The sequence below is a fragment of the Furipterus horrens genome, unplaced genomic scaffold (assembly GCF_987537825.1).
Source record: "Furipterus horrens unplaced genomic scaffold, mFurHor1.1.pri manual_scaffold_6, whole genome shotgun sequence".
In the NCBI taxonomy this organism is placed as follows: domain Eukaryota; kingdom Metazoa; phylum Chordata; class Mammalia; order Chiroptera; family Furipteridae; genus Furipterus; species Furipterus horrens.
Window position 1 is genome coordinate 34,051,308 of NW_028327176.1, and position 27,963 is coordinate 34,079,270.

Genomic DNA, 27,963 nt, shown 5'->3' on the forward strand with positions numbered 1-27,963 from the left:
GACTTCTTCATTAACAGTATTAGAAAAATTGTGGTGATGCAAAGGTGAGATGTAATCTCTGATCCACTGTGTCTCTCCTAACAGACTCAACTACTCAGGAGCCTCTGCCACAACCTCTCCAACTAAACAGAATTTATCTTTGTTCACGGTCTAATCAGAGCCCCGATGCCTCAGCACTCTTACAGTAGTTTAGTGTGCATTCATAGCTCCATTCTATGGACTCCTAGTGCAGTAATTAATGATATAATGGCGTAGTAGTTAAAGGGATCCTCTCTGGAACAAAACTACATTGACTTCTCCTCCTAGTAACTATGAGAACTGGGATAAGTTACATGTTCTTGAATTGTGTTCCTCAAAAACACACGTTGAATCTCTAACCTCCACGTACCTCAGAATGTGACTTCATTTGGAAATAGGGTCCTTCCAGGTGTAATTAGTTAAGGTGAGGTCACACTGGAGTAGGGTGGGCCCTTAATCCAATTATGAAGAGAGAACCACACAGGGAGAATACCATGTGAAGACATAAGCAGAGATTGGAGTGACGGGTCTGCAAACCAGGAACTGCAAGGATTGTCACCTACCATCAGAAATTAAGATAAGGCAAGGAAGTATTCTCCCCTACAATCTCAGAAGGAGTGTGGCTTTGCTAACACCTTGATTTTGAATTTCTAGACTCCAGGACTACGAGATATTAAATTTCTTTTGTTTTAAACCATCCAGTTTGTGGTACCTTGTTATATATCAGCCTTAGAGAACCAATGCATTGTATTACCGCTTTTTGCCTTCATCTGTAAAAAGAAGAAAATAATAGTAACTGTCTATATAATAGACTTACCATGAATGACAATACAAAATATACACTAGAATGGTGGCTGGCTTTTAATAAGTGCTATACATGTCCTTGTTATAGTTATTCTAGTGGGTAAAATTGTTCCTTGAAGGCAGGGGCCATGAAATGTGTTTCTCGTGAATCTTCCAACATGTTATTAAAGGGCTAAATGCACAAGAGAGGCACACAAATCCACGTTGTTATTTTCCCTCTACTTATTTTATTATTCTCAAGTTCCATTGTTTACTTGTGTGGTTTTGCAAATTTTAGGTTTTTATGAATCATATTTCTGTAACCTGATTTGTAATTGTGACATTGCCGATTAATTTTCACCACTTCTTACCCTTATGTGCATGTCAAGTTCCTCATCAACATATGATTTTTAAATATTGACTTGATTGTACAAACCAAAAAGAGAAAAGGTAGATAAAATGAACAGTTTCCAGATGGTTGTGAAATTTTAAATATAAAATGTGGGTTTTGCTTCCAGCTCTGCTACAAACCTGCTAAGTGACCTCAGATACTTCACGTAACATTGTGAATCCTAAGTTTCTTATCTGTACAATAAGGAGATTGAATTAAATACTTTCAAACATTTTATCAGTTTTAATTTTCATGATTACATTATGCTGTGTCTTCTAATTTCAACAATGGCAGGAAAAGCTTGTTCTCATTCATCCATTATGGCTCAACACATGTGGGAGAGAGCAAGCAGGCATCAAATAGGTTTGTTCATTAACTGGTTCTGGCAAGAGCATTTGAACACTCACTGAAATGCAGTGAAGTACATTATTGTTGCTCTTGAAAACTTTTGGTCTATCCAGTATGATTACCTGTGCAAGCACAGTGATAGATGTTTCCAAATATATACTTCTTGTAGCTCACATTTCAAAGGGTCTATTGTTTTGAAAAGTTTTCCCATTCATCCTCATCCGCTTTCCCTTTGCAGCTCTTGTAACTGTGGACTGTCTCTCCCCTGCTTTTCTCCTCTCCTAAGTTTCTTTAATGATATATCTTTTGTCAGATTTTCTTCCTACATTACCAACAAATCTTTGACACTTCTTGCTCTGACCTTGTAAAGGAAGATATTTATCAAACTATTATTTATTTATTTATTTATTTTCTTGTTTCAAATTTCATTTGAACTGCTGATCCATGAGGATTTTTTGTTTTTTGTCTTTCCAATTTTCTTACTATTACCAGGTTTTATGATCCTTCACCATTCTGCTATTTTTGCCCCAGAGTTTTTACTCTAGTGTAAAAAGGACTTTCAATTTTATAGGCACCCTGTAGTTTCAGTGATAAAAGTATAATGCTCCATTAGCTGCTTTGATAACCATATAATCTAACACGTGGGTCAGAGATTTTAACCTGACATTTCACAAATGTCTATTCATCTCCACATTTCCTGTGTAACAAAATAAAATTTAAGAAAAGTTTATTTTAATGCTTTTTAAAAATTTTTTCCTTTCCTAACTATATTTTCTTTAAAAGAATAGAGCATATAACGTATTATAATTGACCAAGGGCATGTTGGAGGAATGAGAATGAGCAGAATAAGGAAAATTATGTTCATTCTTGTGTGTTAGACATTTGAAGAAATGGTGCTAACATGCTAAACTCATCTGAACTAATTTTGTACATCAATTATTGTCTTGTGTTAAAATTATAAGCCTAAATATCTAATAAAGATTAAAAGTTTCCTACTGTATTTTTAATAAGTCAGATGGCTACAATTCATTTTGAAAATACTCTTGTCAATTAATTTCTATTAAAATACACTTTGCTTTTAACTTTCCATTTTTAAGTGTATTTATTGTTCTATGGCTCCTTTCTTCCCTCCAAAAGTCAGATAAAGAAACAATAACAGTATTGTGGGGATTCAAATCCAGTGACTCTGAGTATTGCTGTGTCTTTTAATTTCCTCGGCTTAGGCAAGGGGGGAATCCCTCCTCCGCATTTCCTTGGCTGTTTTCAGTGAGGAGAGTCAAAGCAGCTGGCATTTAGTATTTTGTATTCAGCCAGCTCCTCCTAGTAAACTGTTCCCCAGAAGTAAAGTAGGCAATTAGCAGAATCATTAACTATTTCAAGCCAACAAACTATCTTCTGGTGCAATGAAGTAACAATCAGCAACCATGCAGTCAGTGAGTACTCAAGAATAAAGGCAGCTCACTTTGGAGAGCTGGTCCACTCAGTTGTCCAGAGAAGGCCTGCTGATGCAAGAGAATGGGATTTACTAAATTCTCTGAAGGCAAAGAACTAAACACATAGTTGAACAATGTTGTGTTAAAAGATTCAGAGTTCATGTTCTTCATGATATGTTCATTACTATTATATGGTACTTAATTGATGTGCACATGCTCAAGGTAAGTGAGGTTCTAATATACTCGTATTCTGCACCAATGTAAATATCCCTCTCTCCTTATTATTGACAAAGTGAGCACATGGGTCTATGCATTGCTCTATAATCAGAAGTTCAGCTTTAAGAACAGACTCTAAGTTTTAGAGTCATGACACATCAAAGTTACAAAACCTCTTTAAATATACCCCACATAGTTACTGTCAGGATGCTGTAGCACATGTGAAACCAATTAGGAAAATATTTGGCATACTATACATGTTTAAGAAATATTCTTGAATCTGAATCTCAGATGATTATTTAATATTACTGATTGTTAGCGTAAATTATTTTTCAAAAAAAATTTGTTCTGCCTGTTACATAGTATTGTTGAGACAATCAAGGAGGATGAGAGTGTCAAAATGCTTTATTCAACTTTAATAATTATACATCTGATTGATTCCATGTGTTACACATGGAAGTATCCAGCCACGTAATATGAAAAATAGGAACAGCCCTGGCTGGTGTGGCTCAGTGAATTGAGCACCAGCCTGCAAACCAAAGGGTTGCTGGTTCAATTCCAGTCAGGGCACAGGCCTGGGTTGCGGACCAGGTCCTTAGTTGGGGGTGCATGAGAGGCAACCACACATTGATGCCTCTCTCCCTCTCTTTCTCCCTCCCCTCCCCTCTCTCTAAAATTAAATAAAATCTTAAAAAAAAGAAAAATAGAAACATTTATTGAAGAAGATGCGAGAAACATTGTACATAGGACTATGACGCCTCAGTTCCCTTCCAAGTAGGCACCTTGGGACCTCACACAGTTCTCCCAATAGCCATCAGCTGCCCCACTGTATTTTCCTGAACCTCATAAATAGTCTGAAATCTCTTCCCTTTCAAAGATGATTTTAATTTTGGGAAAAGCCAGAAGTTTCAGGACACCAAATCTGGGCTGTAGTGGGGCTGAGCCACCTGAGTGATTTGATGTTTCGCCAAAAAATTCTGCACAAGAAGTGACACATGAGCAGGCACATTGTGTAATGAAACTCCCAATCACCAGTTGCCCACAGCTGCGGTCTTCTGAGTCATCCAAATAGTTTCCAGGGAGGAATGTTCAAGTTTAATGCAAAATCTGATGCAGATTTCTTGCTCTAGTCACTCAGTCATTTTGAATGAAACAGCCAGACAGCGCACATGCTCACTCAACAGCGTCTACTGCACCCATTGACCAGTACAGTGAAGTCATCATTGTTCATGTATGCACATTCCAGGCCACTCTCCTTGGCTGCCAAGATTACATCAATGTCACATGAACTGTTGTTATATTAACAAAGGCTGGGGTTTTTCCAGACAGACCTTGTACTCTGAAGGTCAGTATATTATTACTATAAGCTAAGTACCTATAAAAAGTCAGTACAATTACTAGGATATATTAAATTCTCAATAAATGGTAGCTGTCATTACTAGAAAAATATATTAGCATTATTATCAATATTGATGTTTTACAGATATTGTTACTATACTTTCTGGTATGCTGACATAATTTAAGAAAATAATGTAAAAGCTAATCTGAAGTCATAAGTGACTATCTTTTTTTATACTACAAATATATTTTTCATTTTAGTAAGTGCTAGTTTTTGAATAATTATTTTGAAAAGAACATTATTAAATACACTTGTCCTGTGCACTCATACATACTATACATTTTATCTGTAGAGTTTCCCCTTCCTTCAGTTTAAGAGGTAAAGAAAAAGTTATATTTCTGGATAGGCCAAACAAAAGAATTATATTCTCCTAAAAAGTAATTTGGGAAGTTTCATCACATTTTGGTTTCCTAAGCAAAACACGACATCCTTAATGTGTTATAAAATTAGTAGAAATAGTTAAAGTACCTTAAATAATATTTGTTGAATTGGGGGGAGAAAAGCCATTCAGAAACTAGATATGCCACTTGGATTTGGAAAGATTAACAAAGTCTTGGGATAGTACAGCTGAATTAACATGCTTTAACTGCATTGCTGTAATTACATTTAATGGAGGGACTCACTTGTTAATGATATGTAAAGATCATTTGATACTAAAATAGCCAAGGCCTAGTTCATGTGGTGTTTTAATTTTGTTGAGGGCATTTTTTCTCCTTTCCCTTTTCTCCTCTCATCTTTCTTCCTTCCTTCCTTCCTTCATTCCTTCACTTATTTCATTAGGTTTCTGGAATGTAAGCAAAAATATAAAATAGGATTTAAAGATTTTTTTTTTTTGACTAGAAGAAAACAGTTCTTGCCATTTTGAAAGCCTTTTGCCTTGTGGAAAGTAACTATCAAAAGTAATTAATTGAAGTTCTTAATGCCCTAAGAATATGTTCTTAGATTGCCCTTCTTCAAGCCTCTGCAAGCAGCCTCCTTAGTATTCTTCCACATCTGCCTGTCACCTAATCCCAAGGTCAATGCCACAAATGTAAATATTTGTTAAGGCAGCATGTCATTTCTGGATTCAATTTCTCTCTCAACTGTCTTTTACTATGTAACAAATCATTCCATAATTAACACAAGAGTAATTTACCTAGGCCTCAGATAGGACAGTTTAGCAATGTCCCATGTTATCATAGCTGGACTTAATCATAGGGCTGCAGTTATCTTGTGATTTAATTCCTAGGGCTTCATGGTCTGAGTTCGTCTTTCTCACAGGTCTAGTGGATAAGGCTCTTAGCTGGCATACAGGTCTCCAGTAGACCAGTCTGGGATTCTTCACATGGTGGCAGCAGTGAAAAGATGAGAGCAGTAGCCGCAAAGACACTTAAAGTCTAGGCAAGGAAGTCACATCACATCATTTTTGTCATATTCTGTCGGACAAAGAAAATCATGGGACAGCCTAAATTCTAGGAGTGGGACAGCCACATTACACAGGACAATACAAATTGGGATAGGCAAATTATTGCAGTTTTGCCAATAACCTACCACACCCTAGTCTAGTAAGAGTGAAACGTGATTGAGCCTGAGAAGCACAGAAGGTGTGGCCGATGCTACTTGGAGGAGAAAAGCATTTATAACAGACAAAACTGAGGTTCTCTGAAACAATTTTTATACTTTCTCAAGCATGAGGATTACCTTTCCTTGAAATTTCTTTAGAGCTGTGCCTAAATTCAATCAGTATTTGTTGAATGAATAGTTGATATTCCTATTTAAAAAATCTAGACCTGTGTTCTATACTGTAGAAAATTATTTAACACTTAAGAAACTTTTTTTCCATAAAACTTTATTAGGTTTTATTATTTCTCTTAATAATTTATATTTTCCTAAGATATATTTTATTTTGTTGAGGTTGAAATTATTTTTAGTCATTATTTTAATCCATTTTCAAAGTCTGTATCTATTGTCCTGGACCCCTTCTTCATCTGGTTTATAAGATTCAGCCTTCATAGCTGTGCCTTTTCTCTATTAATAACTTTGTTTTCTAATTTTATGCACAAAACTAAACAAAAGACACTTAAATATAATCCATTTCTTTTAAATTAACCTGTATCATATTGTTTCACATTAGTAAAGTCTTTTTCCTTCCCCTTCTTCTTTGCACTATTTTATTAACATATTAATTATGAATTATGTATTAGTTTTTATTCAATTCTCAAAGAATTCAAACTATAAAACAAAATGTAAAGTAGAGCAACGGGGTACTTCTTGTTGCCTTCTCCTTTTACAGCAGGTTGCAAACCTACTAATCCCTCTCTTCCTGGTCCATTACCAGTTTTTTTTTTTTTTTTTCCTTAGAAAGAATGAAGTTCCAGTGTAGGTCACTTTTTAAACAGGGAACAACAGAAGGGATAAAAAAGACAAAGGACAATCAAGGTGTGCCTTTCTCATTAAATACTCAGCTCTTTCTTTTTTTTTTTTTTTTTTTTTTTTAAGTATATTTTATTGATTATATTGTTACAATAGTTCCAATTTTTTTCCCCTTTGCTCCCCTCCGCCCAGCACCCCCCTTCCCCGACATTCCCCCCCCAAGTCCATGCCCATTGCTCACGCTTTCATATATTCTTCTTCTTTTTTTAAAAAAATAATTAATTAATTAGTTAAATATTTGAATACTCAGCTCTTTCAATGTCATTCTGTCTTCTGGTGTTCCTTTCAACAAACACATCGGCCAGGTGTTGTGGAAAATATTTCTGATCCAGCCTTGCATTTGTGTTTCTTTAATTCATGCAGTGACAGGGATAGAAATACTTAGATCAAGAACTGAGATAGAGTTGAAAGGATATCGAACGCATCAGTCTTTTATTCTAAATATAGATTATCCCATTTGAGGTTTTGTGTGTAACTAATAGAGATTTTTTTGTTGTTGTTGTTCTTATTGGTAGAGCAAACCTGAAAAATAAGTGTGTCAGGAGGCAGTATAGATTGGGCAGGGCTTCCACTCACCATTTCCACTGCACAGGTGAGGGTCTGAGGGCACCTTTCCCTTTCTACTTTAGTCCTGAGTCTTTGTTTCTTCAATACCTTACAGCTTTATTTTGCTATAAGAACTGACACTCACAAAATGCCAGATCAGTTCCAAGAACTTAGCAGCCGTCTTTGCACATGGGTGTCTGAAAGTTATCTTAGAGTTCTGTTGATCACAAAGGGGCCAAATGTATCACCTCACCTCTAGAAATTAGATATGAAGAAAGAGAACATGGTATTGCTGGCTTTCCTGGGAAGCCTTCATTTCAGCCCTTCCAGTCCTAAACTGCCCCAAGCATTGAACATTCCTTGGGGTGGATGACTACAAGTGCAGGTAGATGCAAATAGGCTGTGGGTAGAATGAATTACTGGGGACTGAGACAGAGAGGAGAGTAGGACTCTGTTAAATAAAGGGATTCTGGTCTGTAACAGTGTGTGTCAGGGAATATAATTTAACAGGTATTCACATATCTATAGTGCGCAGGTAATATAGAAAATGTCTCTGATATGCCCTCAGTCATTGCTCATTAGCCAGTTGGAGCATATATTTAAAACTAAATAATAATAAAAAATTAAAGTAATAAATAAGAGAAAACTAGAGAGGCCAGGGCTTCTTTGGTACAGTAGTATTATGCTTCTGATCCTTCCATAAGTATTGTTTTTATATGCATCTCTTGCTGAATTTTTAAAAATGCTTAAACATGTAAGGGAATTGGGACTTTTATTTTCTCTGAACTGATATTTCTTTAAGATGGAAATATTGTCTACATTGGTTGTTCCCAGGACTTCCTTAGGAGCTATTAAACAACTGTTAATAATACACACAAAATATAAATAAATCCTGAAATCAAGGAGCACTTGAGGGCTACAAGTCTTCCTTTATTCCATCAATTTTCATTAATTATTCTAGTCAAGTAGTTTTTTAAAAGGAAAATCCTTGTATCAAAAATAAATATATGTAATGAAAAAACTTTATATATTCAATATAAATAACAGATAAAAGAGCATTCATTACCCTGCCTTCTCCCTCAAATGAAACACCACATTAAACCTTGGGACTTTGTTGGGCACCATTCAATAACAACTGTAGCTTGGCCCACATCAATTCTTCTTTCCCTAGAACTTCTATAGCTTTTGATTCTACAGCTGTTCCATCACTAATTGTTATGTGACTTGAAAAATCTTCCTCTGAGGCTCCAATTTTTAGAATCTGGGAATGTCAATAAATGGCATCTCTCATTTTCCATAGATGTCATGCAAATGAACATAAAATCACCCTTATCTTACTAATAAAGTTCTTTGTAGGACGTAGTTTAGGTTCAGGCAAATGGTGATCGTCATCCTGCCACCTCCCAAAACGTGCCATTGCTGGATTAGGCAGACTTGCCTGGACACAGGTAAAACGGGATGGCTGCAAGTGTGTACCCTAGGGAGAGACTCCTCACTGAAAATTGACACCAAGGTCAAAGGAGGTAATGAGCACACACCCAGTATAGAGGCAGCTTGATCCCAAAAGAGGGTTTGGAGTAAGAAGCTAAAACAGGCATGCCCAATTATTTCTCCTGACCTTAAAAATAAAATAAGGTCCTTTCCTAGGAGTGAGGTGGTGAGGATATAAAGAACGTCCAGGGTGTTACCCTAACAGGGGTCTCTCGCACACCCCACATCCCACATCTGAAATTCAGATCAAATTTTATTCACCAGAGAGGGTTGCGCAAATGGGCTGTTATTTTTGAAACACATACTACATGATAGTTGTTATTCTCTTTATTATCTTAACTATAGTCTTTGCTCAAAGATTCACATTATTAATATGTTTATATTTGTTGCTGCTTAATGACAGTCTTCTCCCCAATAAGATCTCAAAGTACATAACCACCACCAGGCAGTTAATCTGTCTGCAATTGCTTTTACGTGCATGGTGACAAAATGATTATAATTCTAAAGGTTTTAAGATGATAGGTTTTAAGATGATAGATTCACACAGAAGATGTTCACACAGAAGATGAATGATTACCACAGAAATAAAGGAAGGAAGGAGGAAAGAAAAAAGAAAAGAAGAGAAAAAATACAATTAATTCTGATATACTATTAGATACTTTAATTAAGGGATTTAAACCACCAGGTCCCAGCATAAAGTATGTGTAGCTAAAATCAAAATAGGTACCATTAATCAATTCAACATATAGCTTTTTAAAAAAGAAGGACTATTCTTACTCATTTCCTACCATTGTGATTTTAAGTTCACTTAAAAAACACATTTGTAAAGAAAACTTCTGTATAATTTGATAAAATTTTCACTGATCCCTTCTATTAGCAATTATCACCTAATATGAATGTGACCTTATCTGTATATTTAGTCATAACACTCAATTTTTACTCTTGGTTTGATGCATCCAGACGGAATGTAGGATCATTTGATACTGCAATACCTTATAGGGTTTGATGTTATTTCTGCACTGCCATTACCTGTATACTATAAGCTAAGAGTGCGCTAACCTCACCTCCTTTCTGACACTGCCATCATTCTATATAGTAGACAAGGGAAGAGGGGCAGTCTCTTAGAAGTGCCATACCACAAGGAGAAGAAACAAATCCTGCCTTCTTGTGTCTAAACCCAAACTTAAACTTAACAACGACCACTTATAGCAGAGGGGACCCAGAGCCCTGATACTTGGCTTCCTGTTATTTTTAATAACTGTAGTTTTAAACTCTCCAGTGAAGCTGAAGCTACAGAGCCTGGGCAGGGTGATATGGAGGGTCTGCTGTTGCCCATGCAGCAGACCCCCCCTCTCTTCGCAGCTGAAGGGTCCAAGGGAAAGACGGGGTCAATACAGCTTGGCTTCAGGTGCGCCGCAGGAGTTGCCGGTGTTGACTACAACGTCAAACCGCCTTAGGGACTCCGGCTCCGGATTTTCTGTCGGGGTTTACTCCCTTAGCCTTTCCCCTAAAGAGGTATGCCGCAAGGCAGCGGAGGTTTTTTGGAGTCAGAGTTTTCCTTCTCTGATGTGCCCTGACTGGAAGATCGAACCAGCGACACTTAGCTCGCAGGCCGACGCTCAATCCACTGAGCCAAACCAGCCAGCTTCACTGGAGAGGACACTCCAGCGTCATCGCAAGATGTCGATTCAACACGGGAGGAGACAGATACCGTGTCACTCCCGAGTCGGACTGCACAGCCATTCTCGGCGGTGCAGATAGACTCTTAAGAAGCTACACCATCGTCTCTCGAGACGGACGGCTGCCGACGACGACGACGAGTTTTAAACTCACTGTTTATGATACATGTTAATTTTAATAACTAATAGCAATAATTGATTGGGAACTTTGTGGTATTTATTTATGTTTACGTTCTACTCCGGTCAGCACCATCCATATTATTAAAGTTAAATTCCTCAGCCCTTATGGTTTAAAAAACTGAACTGCTTTATTTAAAAAATCCTTGCATAGTTTTTTTTTCAGTTGTAGTAAATGTACTAAAATACATATTTTAATTATAGAGATTTTAACTGATAAAGCAGATTTTGTTTTGTTTTTCTTAGTTATTTGTCTTCTTCCTCGAGAATGTTTTAATATGAGGTCGGGAGGCCTTGCTGACATGTATGGCTTGTGGAAGAGAAAGAACATATGCCCCAGAACAAGTATATAACATAGTATAGTATAGTATAGTAAAGTATAGTATAATATATTATAGTATAGTACAATATAATGTAGTATAGGTAGGTTCAGGAGGTCTAATTTTTCTGAACTTGTTCTCTTGCAGCTTCTTTGCAAAATTTCCTAGAGAACAGCCAACACAGAGTCAACTCTAAAGTGCTCTGCTAACTTATCAGGAAGAACACCTTTGTTTCCCAAATACACGAAGAACCCTGCAAGGTAAGGCCTGTCTTCTACCTTGTCTTCCTGTCATGGTGAAGACTTCCCTAAGGTGAAGTCTGTGGCAGGCAGCACAGATGTTGCTATAGTGGCATATCAGGACAATGGGATGACACATGGCTAGAAGAAATGGACCACGCTCTGAGCATATTGGAGTCTGGGAAGTCAACCAGTGCTCTGCATAACCCCTCTCTGAGCACCCTGATCTCAGGTTACCCACAGAAGACAAGAAGATAAGACAGCACAAAAGATACATACTGACAGACACCGGCTATTTAATGAGCCATACCTCTACTCAGAGAATATGGAGTGTAGAATTTTAGCATAGACTAGAAACTTGGAGATCATTTAATCCAAGCTTCTCTTTTTATAGGTAGAAAATGAAAGCTTACATAATTTCTCACAACTAGCCTCTGGGAGAAGGGATGCTAAGATCTGTTATGAAAATTTGGAAACACCCTAAATGTCCACCAATAAGAGAATAGATAAGTAAAGTTATAAATGAGTTATCAATAGATAAGTAAATATCTCAATCACTGTGTTCAGGGCAATATGATGTATTAAGGTGTAAGTGTGTGTCTCACCAGTTCTGGAACCTCACCCATACCCCATGAGCTAAAAACATGGAAGAAGTGGATTTCCCACATATTTCTAAATTTGGGGCAATTTCCCAAAGAAGGGAAAGTGGAAGCTGAAGAAGAAACCAATGTTCACAACAAAAACAGATTGCATCCCTCTGAAAGTTTAGCCAATTTATTATGCAGTATAAAGTTACCACTTGTTGGAAAAGTGACCCTGATATGATTTTCAGGATAAAAGAACTATAGTCCTAATCCAGAAAGCAAAACATTTAGTACAAAAAAAAATGCATTCCTCCTAATTCCTCCAAATTTCTTCTCTATTGTATTCAGAGAAATTATGAAAAAATATCTTAATGCCCCCAATTAACTCTCATTGATCACACACTAGATGCTAATTTATACAGACTATTTCATTTAATTTTCTCAAAATATTAGGTTGAAACGATTAAGTTCAATTATTAATATTATTATTATTATTATTATGTTTTACAGATGTGAAAACTGAGGCCCAGAGAAGTTGTCCAAGGTCACATAACTAGGAAATGGTAGAGACAGGAAGACTCCAGAACCTTATGGTCTTTGTCTCCTCTAACGTCTATTTGGTAAGAAAAAAAAATCATTTCCATCTTGCCAATTATTTTTCTGCAAGACTTTGTGTATTAATGTGTCCGTTTGATTCCCAGATTCCTGCTACTTTTACCCCTAGAGGTTTCAGGGTTATGGAAACCTTGCCTCATTCTCTAGGGAGTAGACATCTTCTTTGAACTGTAAATGAAGTGCTAGCTCACGTCAGATTTCACCCACTGGACCTACCCCTGAGCCAATCCCTAGGCTCTTCTTTCAGCACTAAAACTCATTGTCAAGATTTTACTTGCTCCTTATCTCCTTTCATTCTCTCAGAAAGAATGTATTGATTCTTCAGTGGGTCAGCGGGTGGATTTTTTCACCTCAGCGGGAAGCATCTGAAAATAGTAATAGATAATTCAAACCTTCCTATCACAGAGATGCACCACACTCCTGTGTATATGTTTCTTGCTTATGCTTATTTTCTTCCCAGGGAAAAACTAAAAACATGATTCTTGTCAAAATTAGAGGATGGTCGTACAGGTAGGAGGCATTATAAGTATAGAATGGAGTATCTTGAGACCTAAAATATCAAATTCAAAGAATTTCACCAAAAAGAATAAAAGCATGTGCCAATTAAGAGATATTAGGATCACTTGATCATTTCTTTAAAAATGTACATCTCCACCCGATCCACCAATTTATACACCCCACTGTAATATCTAGGAGCATGTAGTCTCCTGCAACTTTACACTGAAACTCACCTGAAATTCCCCAACTAAATAAGCCATCATTACTAAAAAGATTGTGACACAAACTGTAAGCATGTTACTGCAAGTCAGGGAGTACTAAATCAGAGTCTAGGAAGAAAATGGAGCCCATGCACACCAGGCAAAACAACAGAGAGGATTTAATAGACAGAATTAGTTTACAAAGGTGTTAGGAGAACTGAAAGCCAAACAGGAGATGATGAGAAGACCTAGGAATTAGCAATGGCAGGAATCCAGTGTCTTTCCTAGGGTTGGAGAGAAACAGTGAGAGTCAGAACCCAAGATTGGAGCCACCTAGAAAGAATGAGAACCATAATGGGAGGGAGTACAGTGAGCAAGAAATTCCTTTTTATACTCCTTCCCCTGCTTTCAGTCTCCTGTGAGTCTCCCATGGGTAGACGGTATTCAGAAACCAGTATGATGGTTACCAGAGGAAGGGGGGCACGGGGCAGTAATGGGTAAAAGAGGCCAAATATGTGGTGTCAGAAGATGATTTGACTTTGGTGGTGGGCACACAATGCAATATACAGATCATGTATCACAAAAATGTACACCTGAAACCTATATGACCCCGTTAACCAATAAATGTAATAAAATAAAATAAAAAAGAAACCAGTTCTTAAAGAAGCCTGGAAGTGTTAGCTCAGAAGGCACAGTTCCCTAGAATACAGAATAAGAAGCAGGGGACACAGATAAGAGAAATAACAAGTGGTCAGCAGAATTGTTGCAATCCATTCTCTTCTGATATGACAGAGGAGTGCTTTGGTATCTCCAGTAAACAAGAATGCTCAACATTCTCCAGTAACAAATCTTATAGTTTCACTCTCACAGACAGAAATTCATTTCTGTTATTTAAAATTAAATTCCTTTTAGTACTCATTTAACTCATTTTTGGTGGATCTACTTATCTATTATAATAGATTATTATGTCACCTGTAGAAGTGCTGGTGTTATTATATTTTTAAAACTGTGATACATTTGCCATACGTTTTTTAGTGTCAACTTCTGGTGGTCAAAAATTGCTATATTTTATTTCAGTTTTAAAATTTTTACATATTCATTGCCTTAACATGATAATAATTTTATATTTGGTCAAGGGCTTTTGAAAAAAAAAAACTAATTTCCAAGAATATTGCCTTTGTTTTTAATTTTTTTTCTTAAAGATCATGGTAGGGCATATTTTTTTCTCTAGTCATTTATATCAAAACTTAAGAATCTTCATTCAATATTTTGAATATATTTTTTATTAAGGTAGAAGAAAATACTATGGTAAGGCTTTGGAAGGGATTACATTTGTTTAATGATTTACTTAAGAATTCCAGAAGTATAAGAATAGTAGTTAATACTCCTTTTAAGTAGTATATTGAGTTCTTCTTGGGCCGTAAGTCATGCTCTCTCAGAGCACTTTTGATCAGCTATTTCTGCACCAGCTGTCTTCATGTAGGTGGGACTGGGCAGCACCTCACCTCAGCATCAGGCTCCTCCCTCCTGGGGCGACTTTGATACTCAGTGTAGAAACCTGAATAATGTTGATCACTCATGGCATGTAAAACCTCACCATGCTAGGAAAGCAATCACTGATTGGAAAAGCCTAGAACAATGGGAGGAAGCAGTCAATGGGTAAATGTTCTCTTCTTCCAGTCCACAGAAAAATTATTGCTCTTTGTGGTAAATAATCTGAAAATGTCCTTTCATATTGGTTTTCTCCTCTTCTCCCCAGATTAACTCATGTCCTTGCTTCAATCTCTTCCTTAGAGAACATAGCTAAGACAAATAGAATATGTAATTTTAATTTTGTCATATATTTTATTGTATTGTGTTTTTATTTTACACTTTTATTATAATTTTTTTTATCTAAATGACCAAAAACATAAAAAATACATATATCGGGGAATCCCCCAAGCACTGGAATTATATTCTGGAGGGCAGGTTCTTGGTAGTACAGTCTTCCCCTGCTAGGTGAGGATACTAGGAACCCATCTGTATCAGTGTACCAGCTGGTGTTGTTGTGAGAGGCTGTAATCAGCTTCAGTGAATCTTTTTTGAAGACTTTCAATGCATTTGCCCATTTCATGATGGGAGATTTACGAGTGACCCTGTACACAGTGCACTGAGTGGTCAGCAGTTTTTGACCAAAAGCAGCACGGCTGTATTCCCTATCCTTTCTATTCACCCAATCTTGGCCTGAGTGACTTTTTTTGTTTCCCTGGATGAAAAAAGTCCTCAAAGGGAAACGTTTTGCCAATGTGACAGAGGTGAAACAAAAATAGCAGAAGCACTAAAATGCATCAAAAGCAACAGAGTTCAAAAATTACTTTGAGAAGTGGAAAAAAACATCTTGATGGGTCTATTGCATCAAATGGAGAATACTTTGAAGGTGACTGAAGTTTAAACATGTAAGAATAAATACAAATTTTTTATAAGTAAATATAATTTCGGAGGGTCCGCTTTGTATGTGTGTATATGTGTGTGTGTGTGTGTGTGTGTGTGTGTGTGTGTGTGTGTACTTTGTACTTTTCAAAGGATTTAAAAGCTATATCTATTGCTTTGGAGCCATAGGTAGGCAATGTAATTAATATTTATTTCCCAGAAGAAAAAAAAAAACATACAAAAGGGTTAAGTGATTTGCTTAAATATTTCTCTACTCAGTATTCATAGAATGTTGTAAAAAGCATGTTTTTCTGCAGCTGTAACCAAACAATCTACTATATATCTCTTCTCTCATGTTAATGTTGATAGCACTTTAGTAATGAAGCTTTGAATGGTGAAGCAGAATGACCAAGGCCTTGGAGAAAGTGGAGTGACACACTAATTATCCTGCTGCCGCTATCATCAGTGAATCGCTCTTTTGTTAGCCAAGGTCATAGAGGGAAAAAAAAGAATTGCAAAGCACTCACAAGTAGACATTTTTTAATCCCAAAGAGAGCTTCAAAACAATACTAAGTAGGGAACAATGCTGGTTAGGTCATCAGTTATTTCACTCTTATCAATATGAGGTAAATTTATATGGGAAAACGTTACTGTTATCTGAAAAATAACAACCTTCCTCCCAAGGTCTCTGCGAGTCAAACCTTGAGAAAATATTTTCACTAAAAGGAGAAAAAAATGCTGAGATCCTGAGAAGATGGCCAAATATCTGATTTTTTAACAGCAGAAATATATTACCTGGAGAATATTTATCTGCTTAAAAATAGAAAGGTAACTTAACATGATATCTTTAATATATGTTACCTTGCAATAGAACTCTACCCTCTGTCCTCTTCTTCTGTCCTCTCTGTACTATTCAGTTTAGCCTCGTCTTTCTCCTCCCACCCTACTGGTCTGTCTCTTTCACCTTGGAACTAGTCTATCTTTCGTTTAGAACACCGCTACTGCATTCTTATAGACTAACAGTTCACAAGGATTCCCTATGCTTTAAATATGTATTATTAGAATGTAGCCCTGCTTTCTGGGGCACTAAACATACATGTACATTCTTGAACATTGTATGTTGTGCATTGGAGAAGTAGAGGCTAAGATGACTTTACATTATAATAGACAATATTCTTGAATGCAATGTTGGATAATTACATAAATGTTGCTTTCCACTTCCATTAAAAAAATAGAAATGCCAAATACTACAATCTACAGACCTTTTGATTATGTTGATAATTTTCCTTTTTTTTTTTTCTTTCTTCTTAATTCACAGACCTTTTTTTTTTTTTAGGTTCCATGACTTGATAAATTTGCTTTAGACATCACTTAATTTCTGGAGACAGGAGTGGTTTTCAAGCAAAGGACTTGCTAATTACAGTGTTATGGAAACTGACTTTGAAAAATCAATCATTTTTATATATCTGGTTCTGTAACCCAAATACTGTTCTGCTCTAACTTTACTAAAATATAATATACATCTTAGGAAATACACTCTAATACGAGTGAGTAAGCTATAGCCCAGCCATTAAATATGGCTCACAGCTTATTTTTGTAAATAAAGTTTAATTGGAGGACAGCCACACCTATGTATTTTCTGTTGATATTATATTCTGATTTAAACATGAGTCTGTGCATCATGGTTATAATATTTTTTTTTACCATTGCATAATAAATCCATGAGGAGGAGAGAAAGGAATCTATAACCATTTCAGCTCATTGTGCTTAGCATATTTGTTCATAATACCTTTCTAGTTGTTGCTTATAATTTGCTTTGTTTCATGAAGCATGTGATTCATTAATAAGTTTGGGATTAATACCTATACAATAGTTAGGACATGGCAGCATAGTCAGTGGGCTGTCAATCTTTTTTTAAAGGATTTAAATGAAAGCAAATAAAAGATAGGCTGTCAAGGGAGGAATCACAGTGTTGACGACATGTGTCTGTGTAAGCAGATGCAGGGCTCTTAGCACCAATACTGTAGCAGAGCCTTGACTACAGAGGCTGGTGACCACAGGCTTGCTGGGCCAGTTAGCTTTGGGGTAGTTCCAAGGGCTGAGACCTTTATTTGTGAGGATTCACGTGCAAATCATTTCTGTCCACCTCTTTGTGATCATACCTTTGAAACAGATTTCACTTACATAAATATTCAGGTATGTGACCTAATTCTGAGTATATTTCCCACAATGCAGAATAATTCTGTTAGTGGCCACAACTGGCTAACAGTTCAGAAGAAGAGGAGCATTCTTAACCGCTGGCCTTGGTATTCTTAGAACATGTGATTTGGGGCTAAAAGAAGTCTTAGTGATTTTTATGTCAACTCTCTCATTATAAAAGTTGGATAACATGTCCCAGATAAATTAAGTGACTTGTATAATGGACCAGACTATTAATATGAAAGTCAGAATTAGAGCCTAGATTGTTTCAGCTTCTAGTTCATATCTTTCTCTAGCCTAGCATACTTCATTCAAAATTGCTGACCATTTTTCTTACAATTTCATCTCATCTGTTTTTAAACTAGAAATGACTTATTTGATATTAAATTAATGCTTTAAAATGTTTCACAAAAGTAAAATTTTGTTAGATTATTAAAAACCCAAATTTTGTTAAGTTTTGTTTCATATTTGTACAAAGAAGCCATCACAATTAAGTTTTCTGTTGAGGGAGAGGCATGGAAAAGAACTTTTTGCATAAAACTTTCTTATCACTTTATTTACATTACTTCTTAATTTTCCCTGTTAGCATTAGTTTCATTTAGTTAAGTGTAATCCTCTTCCTGCTATATACTTTAGAATTGCAAACATTTCTGAGAAGAATAATATTAAGTCACTGGTTTTTTATTTTGAGTATAAATTCCTAGCTTACATTATGATGACATGGAGGACAAAAGGTTTGGGAGGACAGGAAACACTAAATGGAGAAGAAAAATAAAATGCATGAGGAGAAATTGTGAGAGAATAAAAAATCCACTAACAACAAAATATGTAGGTTGATCATCTTTTACTAACCCCATGTGGTTTTTGAAGCCAGTTTGCAATAATTCACGTGCTCCAGTGATAGGAAACTTTCTGAGGAAGTTTATGCCATCTACAACAACAGGAACAATCATTTGAGACAGTTAGTCTTTATATTGAACTAAAATTTATCTCCCAGTAGTTTTTCTATTGTTATTTGCTCATCTACTTGACATGCTTCCCAAGAATACAAAGAATGATCTGTCCTTTTACATAAACAAAATAGTTCCCTTTCTTCTGGGAATATAATATATTCATATGTCACGTTCTTCCCATAGTTGTAAAGTAAAACAGAACAAAACCTTCTTATTTTTGCTAGAACTAAATTGTTGAAACTCAGACTCAGTTGTTATGAAAGGTATCAAAGAGAAACAACAGATTTTTATTTTTTAATACACAGGAGGGAGAGTTAAGAAAAGCATTATGGGCTTCCATGCCTTATGCTGAAAAGGGGATCCATGCTATAATGAGGCATCTGGGTGCTTTTAAAAAAAATCAAATCAAACAAGTTCTACAACTTTCAGGAACTGTGGATAAATATAAACTTGCCAAGGTACCAACTGGGGACCCAGAAGATTTAGGATTCTTCCCATTGGGTAAGAGGTAGAATAGAAATTAGAACTCAAATATATAAATTCTGAAAAATCCCCACAGGTGTGTAAACCTCAGAATAGTTCTGAGGACTTGCCTTTCAACCTCTTGATTAGGTGAGAATATCAGGCTGTCAGTCTATGTAGATGACTCCTTTAGCCCTTTCAACATAATCTATTCACAGCTAGGATGAAAAAATCTCCCAGGAGATATCACTGATTTTTAAAAAAATTATATCTCTTTTGACATATACTTCTCCACTACATGACATGGGAATTCCAGTCAGGCTTAATGTCTATTACTTGATGTTCTAAACACCATGGAAATCAACCTACTTTAGAGGGAGCTCAAGTCTGCCCCAAAGGCAGATGCATGGCAGGGTATGAGGACAAACTCAATTTGGGAATGCTCTCTCCTATAAAAACACATATGCCTAAAATATAATAATAAGAAAATGAGACTAACGCCTTACCACTGATAACATGCAAATTATTTTGAAAGAGTAACCCACTTCGTCTTTTTGAAATTTTTTACCTTATGGTAAATTTTTTTAGTACCTTTCCAGATACCATCGGTTGAGGGAAGAAGAAAAACAGGAAACTGAGGCCACCAAAATTACTTTGTTCACTTGAGAAGTTCATGGGCAGTAAGAATGATTGCTATTCAGATCACTAAACACCATAACATGGCCCAAAATAAATTTATGCAAGTCCCTTATTCAATGTTTATAGTAACACACTTATTCTTAATACTCTTTTTCAGCTCTCTCTCTTTTTCCTGTTACTTTTCTTTTTTTCAATTCAGTCTATACCCACAACTTAAAATGACCTCTGCTCCGTCTTCTCTGGGTTTCTCCCCAGACCACTATTCCATGTGTCTTCAATGTCTTTTTTTATACATGCATCTGAATTTTCTCCTTTTCTAGACAAAGAGACCTGGGAATTTTACCCTTATCCTTATCCAGTGGATATCATGGTTGACATGACATTTTCCAACCTGGCCATAACCATTTATTTTTACTGTTGACACTAAACACCCCTATGTTCATAGCAGTGTTATTTCCAATGACCCAGATCTGGAAACAGTCCATCAGTAGATGAGTGGATTAGAAACAAACTAACTAACTAACTAACTAAAAACAAACTGTGGTACATTTACACAGTGGAATACTATGTGGCTGTAAAAAAATAACTCTTATCTTTTGCAACAGCATGGATGGACCTGAAGATTGTTATGGTAAGTGATATAAGCCAGTCAGAGAAAGACAAACCATATGATCTCACTTATATGTAGAATCTAATGAGGAAAATAAACTGGCCACTAACCATTTTGATCTGTTATATTGTTTTATCTGTTTGACCTGTTGCCTATGCAGTTATTATTGTCTCCAGTTCTCCAGATGGCCTTTCACTGGTGATTGCCTGAGATCACAAACTCCTAAAGCTAAATGTTTGGTTCATATTTGTGAGACTGTAGAGAGGAAAGGAAAAACCTACCTTTTATTAAGTTTTATATTCATCAATTCCTCAGTCACAATCCATTACAGATCTGCTGTGGGCACTCAAAATTCCCATCATAATGACTCTTTTAGACTAAAATTTTGTTTTCAAATGACCCGGTTAAATGAAACATAAATTCCCTGGAAAGAGTAACATTACTCATTTACAGCCATTAGTTCGCTATTAGAGTTTAGTTTATCAGATTATCTAACTGTCAGGTCACAGAAAGCTGATCCCTGGGAAATGGGGCACAGGAAAGGGAGATTTGAATGATGTATAAGAACATCAGAAATGTTTCAAGAATTAGATGTTGTTGGTAAACCATCTTCTTCATTGCTTTCCCCAATCCTATGCTCACTCAGCAGCTCAGTTAAGGCACAGGAAGGGCTGGAAAAAGCGAAAATAATGAAGCATTTCCCATCAGCAAGTTCAGAATGGAAGTGAAGAATAAGTGCTCTTTTATGAGGATGACTCATAAAATGAAGAAATATCATTTAGTATTTCTACAGGAAATAATTATTAGGTTCTTTCCATAGGATTTCACAATTTTTCTTAGCTGAAGACTATTGATTCAAAAACTAAAGATGTAAACAAGGGATAGATGAGAATATTCAACAGATGACATGGTCACTGCAGGATCAGGGGAACACTAGAAAATTAGCCCATTAAACCACAGTGAGCAGACTGACAATAGAGGAGCAGTGAAAAAAAATTAAAACAACAGGATGAAAAGGTCTCATGTGTGTTCATGAACTTTAGTGACACTTTTATTTCCAAAAAAGAAGAAAGGGCAGACAATTAGTAACTATTATGCTATTTCCTGATACTCTTTTATTATGCTAATAAATATATCCCCTCTGACAAACTAGATAGTATATTGAAGCCTGTGATAAAAGCTCTTAACTGTGGATTTCCTTTTCCTTAGAGAGCCAGATTGCACATTTATTGTTCCTGTTATTGTTCCTTAGAGCAAAATGTGAGTTTATATTAGAAGAGAATTCCAAAGGGAAGCTTATTTTACACTAGGAATTTTACTATAAAACACACACACACACACACACACACACCACTATACAGGCTCTAGTTTGTGTCAGAATTTATGGTGCAAGATGCTTTATGTGTGTTATGTCAACATACTGCCACACTAATTTAAAAGGTCAGTGTTTTCTCATTATCTAGTTTAGAAAACAAAGACGTAGTTATATTCTGATGTCCAACACACTCAACTTTCTAAAACTACAGTATGTATTTAAAATGTTTCCATATGAAGAAAATAAAAACACTCCCACAAAGTTTAGCATGATTTAAAATTTCCCAAGCTCTTTGCTGTCCCCTACCTCATTAAATGACAACTGTTTGAGAGCTAAGTAAGATTATGTATTTTGCATACGAACAAATTAAAAAGTTCAATGACTTGCTAGGTTTATAAAGTCAAGTGGTAGATCTGGAACTAGAAACACTCTTGTTGACACCCTGTGCAATAAGGGATGGGAAAATCACCTTTAGGTAAATGTTTATTATAATTCATACATGTATACATTATGTATTCATTTCATTTTCTTTTTTATTTAAGGTAATACATGTTTGCTGTAAAAAATATTTAATAAAGGGGAAACGTGATTAAGAAAAAATGATTCCCTAGCCAAAGGTAATTATTATTATCCTTTTGGGGATAATTATTTCAGATTAATATAATATAACAATACAACAATAATTTCAGATTAATATAAGCAACTTAATGTGATATAAATGGTATAAAATAATACACATGTTATGTTATGATATAAATGCTAAAATATAATGTGCTATAATATAATATGATATTATATAAACCTGGATTTGAACCTTGATTTTATCTCTTAATGGCTACATGGCAAAATTATTGACTTCCTGAATTTAACTTTACTTATATATAAATGAAAATAATAATAAAATATATCTTATTTGAGGTGTGGATTAATTGCCATGACATATGTAAAGCACTTAGCAGAGTACCTAGCTCTGAGTAAATATTTAATAAATGTTAGTAGTCATTATTCTTTGTCTTATTATTCATGTGCATACATGTTAAACATACCCATGGAATTTTTATTAACACAAAATTATTTTGCTGATGCTCAGAAATTTGCTGAATTTTCCTTTTTTCCTCCCATACAATAGTAAGCTATGGACATTTTCTACATCAATGAATATTCATAATTATCCTTATAATGGCTCCTTACTGCCTAATGTGTTGATAAACAATATTTTATTTAATGCCTTCTGTATTAATAAGCATTTGTTTCTAATTATAAATTATTATAACTAATTCTGAAATGAATACCTTCATGAATATCTGTCTCTACATGTTCAGCTATTTCATGAATATAAATTCTTATTAGTGGGATTAATTTCTGAAAGAGAAACAATTGGAAAGGAGTTGGTTCATCTAGAAAATGGTATATTTCCAAATTAGCCAAATTGTAGAGGAAAAGAACAATTGATTCAATTGTATATTAGACATATCAGTTGAGATGATTTAGTTGTAAGAAATAGAAAATGTTAACTCAGCTAGGGTAAAAAATAAAAGAATTTTCATCTCAGAATTAATATCATCAATACTTCCAGTTTCTTTCATTGCTATATTTTCATATGCAGTAGATCAACTCACTTATTTCTGTCATACCTTTAAGATGATTACAGCTATTCTGGTAATGATATTCAGAACCACTAGTTCAATGCAAGAAGAAATACCTTTTTATATTTCCTTTTATCATCACAGAAAAAGATGGATATTTAGCTAGTGAGCTAGCTATAGTGAGACAAAGAGCGAGCCATGTAAAATAGAAGAAGAATAAGAGCAAAGAATTTAAAAAAATAAGAGAGAAAGAAAAGAGGCAGTAAGAGCTTGAGAGAAGAGACAGCTAACCTACTGACTCTACAATACTTTCTACAAAGAATCAGAAAGCAGTCTATGATAAAGGCCAAGTATTTGAGAATGAGCTCACTATAAGTGACCTGGAATATGATTAAGTATATGATTTTTTTCTCTTTTAGGGAATGTGTTGAAAGTGGGGTACAAAAAATAAAAGATTACTACTATGGTTAAGGCATTACCTTCTAAATATCCCCCTACCTTCAGAGAAGGAAAACTCTGACTCCAAAAAACCTCCGCTGCCTTGCGGCATACCTCTTCAGGGGAAAGGCTAAGGGAGTAAACCCCGACAGAAAATCCGGAGCCGGAGTCCCTAAGGCGGTTTGACGTTGTAGTCAACACCGGCAACTCCTGCGGCGCACCTGAACCCAAGCTGTATCGACTTCGTCTTTCCCTTGGACCCTTCAGCTGCGAAGAGAGGGGGGGTCTGCTGCATGGGCAACAGCAGACCCTCCATATTACCCTGCCCAGGCTCTGTAGCTTCAGCGTCATCACAAGATGTCGATTCAACACGGGAGGAGACAGATACCATGTCACTCCCGAGTCGGACTGCACAGCCATTCTCGGCGGTGCAGATAGACTCTTAAGAAGCTACACCATCGTCTCTCGAGACGGACGGCTGCCGACGACGACGATCCCCCTACCTTAAAATTCTTAAGCCAATACTCTAAGGCACCAAGTCTGTAATTATTCAGGGTTGAGATGCCTTCCTCTGGTGAAGAGAGGAGAATACACCAGGGGAGTCCTTCGACCCTTTGAGGCTGTCCTCTTCATAATAGTAATTGCTTTTCTTGTGTCCTCCTGGGCCCAAATATATTGACAGTACAGCTATTAACAGAAGTCTTTGAAATAAGTCATAATCATGTTATTTAACTGCAATGGAGGAGTTTTAAAAATGCTATTCTAGTCCCCATCTCAAGTTAAACTTACCCTTGTTATTCAACAGTTCTCTAGATGTAATCAAATGAGCATCACATATCTCCATATACGATACAAGGAAAAATGCTTCTTATTTTCTTTCCTCACAAGTACTGGTGTCCTGAGAAATTGAGTTGCAAATCTGTATTAGTCCACCTTCAATTTCTTACTAACTTCAGCTCAGTCTGAAGGATCTCACTCAGATGACTGGTATAGGCACCTTCAGCAGTGATTGACTGGAGTATTTACCACTTGTGCTATGCATCAGTTTTCTAGAGCTATCATAACATGATACAATAGACTGGTGCCTTAACCAGAAATTTATGTTCTCATGGTTCTGGAGGCTAGAAGTCCAAGACCAACGTGTTGGCATGTTTCATTTCTTCTGATCACTCTCTTTGTGGCTTGCAGATGGCCTCACTCTTGTGGTGTCATCACGTAGTCTTTTCCCCATGTACCCCTTCTTATGTGGACACCAGTCAGATTGGGTTAGGGCCCATTCACTGATTTCATTTAATTTTAATTACCTCTTTAAATGCCCTGTCTCCAAGTACAGTCACATTCTGAGGTACTGGGCATTGGGACTTCAACATATGATTTTGAGGTGTACACTACTTCAGTCTGTTACAGGTGTATATAGCTTTTCTATTAAATTCAAAATTTTACAAATCTTAACTAAGAATCTCACACAAGCAAAGGTAATATTTCCCAATTTCTGTCTCTTGATAAATATCCTTCAAGCATTTCTAATTGACGTTTGAAAATTATTCAACTTTAGGTTACTTCATTTGGCTTCTACCAAATGTAGATTAAGATACTTCTGGATTTTGGTTTTCTTAATACAGTTATTTAAATTATTTCTCAATGTACCCCTGGAATAAGAGACATAAAGTCTCATATATTCACCCTTGCTTAAAGCATCAATTATTTAAGACTGTCAATTCTCACTTTACTGACAAGAACATATCTATGACAAAAATAGTCAACCATCAATTCAATATTTAATCCTAGTTTATATTTGATTTATTAGGATTCTGCTCTCCTCCCCTCCCATTAGTTTCTCTCCTCTCTATACCTTTCTTTAGGGTCTAAAAAACTATTATTCATAGATATATTATTTTAGTGTCCTAGCTCTTTGGCTTTCCCAGCTAAGACCCTTGCCATTGTCAAACTTTCCTAGGATTGCCTGAAGGATCTACACTGACCTCCTCTCAGATTTTTATATATTTTTACCATATTTTTATATCCCAGTCATTAAGAGGGAATTCCAAAATTGGTCTTATTGTTGTCTAAATATCTGTAGATTTTAGATATTTCAGATTTTCTCCATTGCTTTCTGACCCGAGGCTGTTTCTGGGGGAGTCACCAAAGTATATCTCTTCATCTTCAATCTTCCAATCTTTCCCTTTCTAGGCCTTGGACTAATTTGCCAGGTCATTTTACACTGCCCCTACATCTACTTTTATTTACATCCAAATTAGAAAGCCAGTGTACCGTGTAAATTCTGCCAATTGGGAGGCCTGCCCCTCACCACTGTCTTCCAGAACCACCACTGAGTGGGAGCAGAGTATAGCAGCAATACATGTTAGCAGTACACACTCCTATCAGGCCGGCTTAATCTTAAATCCAGCTTGGTATTTTCCCTTCCCTGTGAGCTTGTGACTGCAAGGTATGAGCTGATAGGGAGGCACTAGAACAACATCGATGGATGACATGGGGATTTGTGCAGCTCACTTCTAATTCTGCTCATGCCTCATCCTTGATGTCCCACTGCCATCTGATAATGGGTTTCCTCTGAGCATGACAATATTTATGACTTGGCTCAAAATCAATAGCTCTGGCTGGATAATCAGTTGATGCTCCATGACCAGGTGTTGTATTTCTACCTGGGACCAGGTAGATAAAATATTTTTGCTACAGATCACTAGAGTTCTAAGTTGTGATTTTATTTTTGGGGGATCTTGCTACTACCTCCACTTTACACAGATAACTATAAAGTTATATCATAGAACTACTACAATATATTTCCAAGTGCAGGGTTGCTTGTACCAAAACTGGCAGCTTTCTTTATCTTTCAGTAAATGTGTTGGAGCAATATTTTCAAGTGTGGAATATGCTGCCTCTATATACCCTGAAAAGGCTTTACTGGTGGGAACTGGGAGGTATAATAAGTTGACTTATACTGTTAAGTGGATATCCTAGGAGATCCTAGACTACTAAACTCCTACAATTTTTACAGATATGGCAGACCACATTCTGGAACTCATGTTTCTCATCAAAACTTCCAATGTACCTGCTACTTTTGGATCATATGGCTTGGTTAACATAATGTCTTCAATATAGTGGACCAATATTTTATTTTGTAAAATATCTAGATAATTTTTATCATTTTGAATTACATTTTAAGAGAGTATAGTAACCTAAAAGCCAGAACAGAAATGTTATATAGTTCTTGCCTTTCCCATATAAATGTGAACTATTTGTGGTCCTTATTTTAATATGTATGGAAAAGAGTACATTTACCAGAACCATAGCAATATACCAGTCACCTAACGTTGTCTTCATATGATTTAGCAAATATATCCAAAGTCATCACAGTTGCAATTGGGTCTAGTATTTGTTTGGGGTTGAGTAAACTAATGTAATTCTTTATAATCTACCTTATTTTTGTAGAAGCCTGACTGGTGAATTAAATGGACAGATTATTGTAAATACTACTTCTATATCCTTCTCCTAGGATGTGACATTGTTTTTGATTTAAAAATCTTGTTCAGTACTGGAGAACAGCTTTAAGTGACTCCACTTCATCTTGCCCACCATAATAGTTTTTGCTCCATAGGTCCAGGAACCAATGTGAAGTTTCAAACAAACCACAAATGTTTTCATTTAAAGACTATAGTCAGGTACCTTGAAAATGACCCTTGGACCTAGTGAAGCCAGTGAGAGGTGGATTTCAGCCTAGACCCCATTTATCTCTTGACCTCTACACCCCTCCATTCTATCAAGGTGCTATGTATGATGCTATCTTGTATTTCCAAGTACTAATTTCAGCTCAGATCTTGTGTCCAATGGTCTTCAGATTCCCTTGGTACCCCTTTATTTAGTGTATGGTATCTGAGTAAAAGTCCATATGACACTATGAAAAGGGGCAGAATTATTTTATATACACCTTCCACTTTTATGCAGCCTCCTACTCCCCATCAATCAATGGATCCTGAGAGCTGGC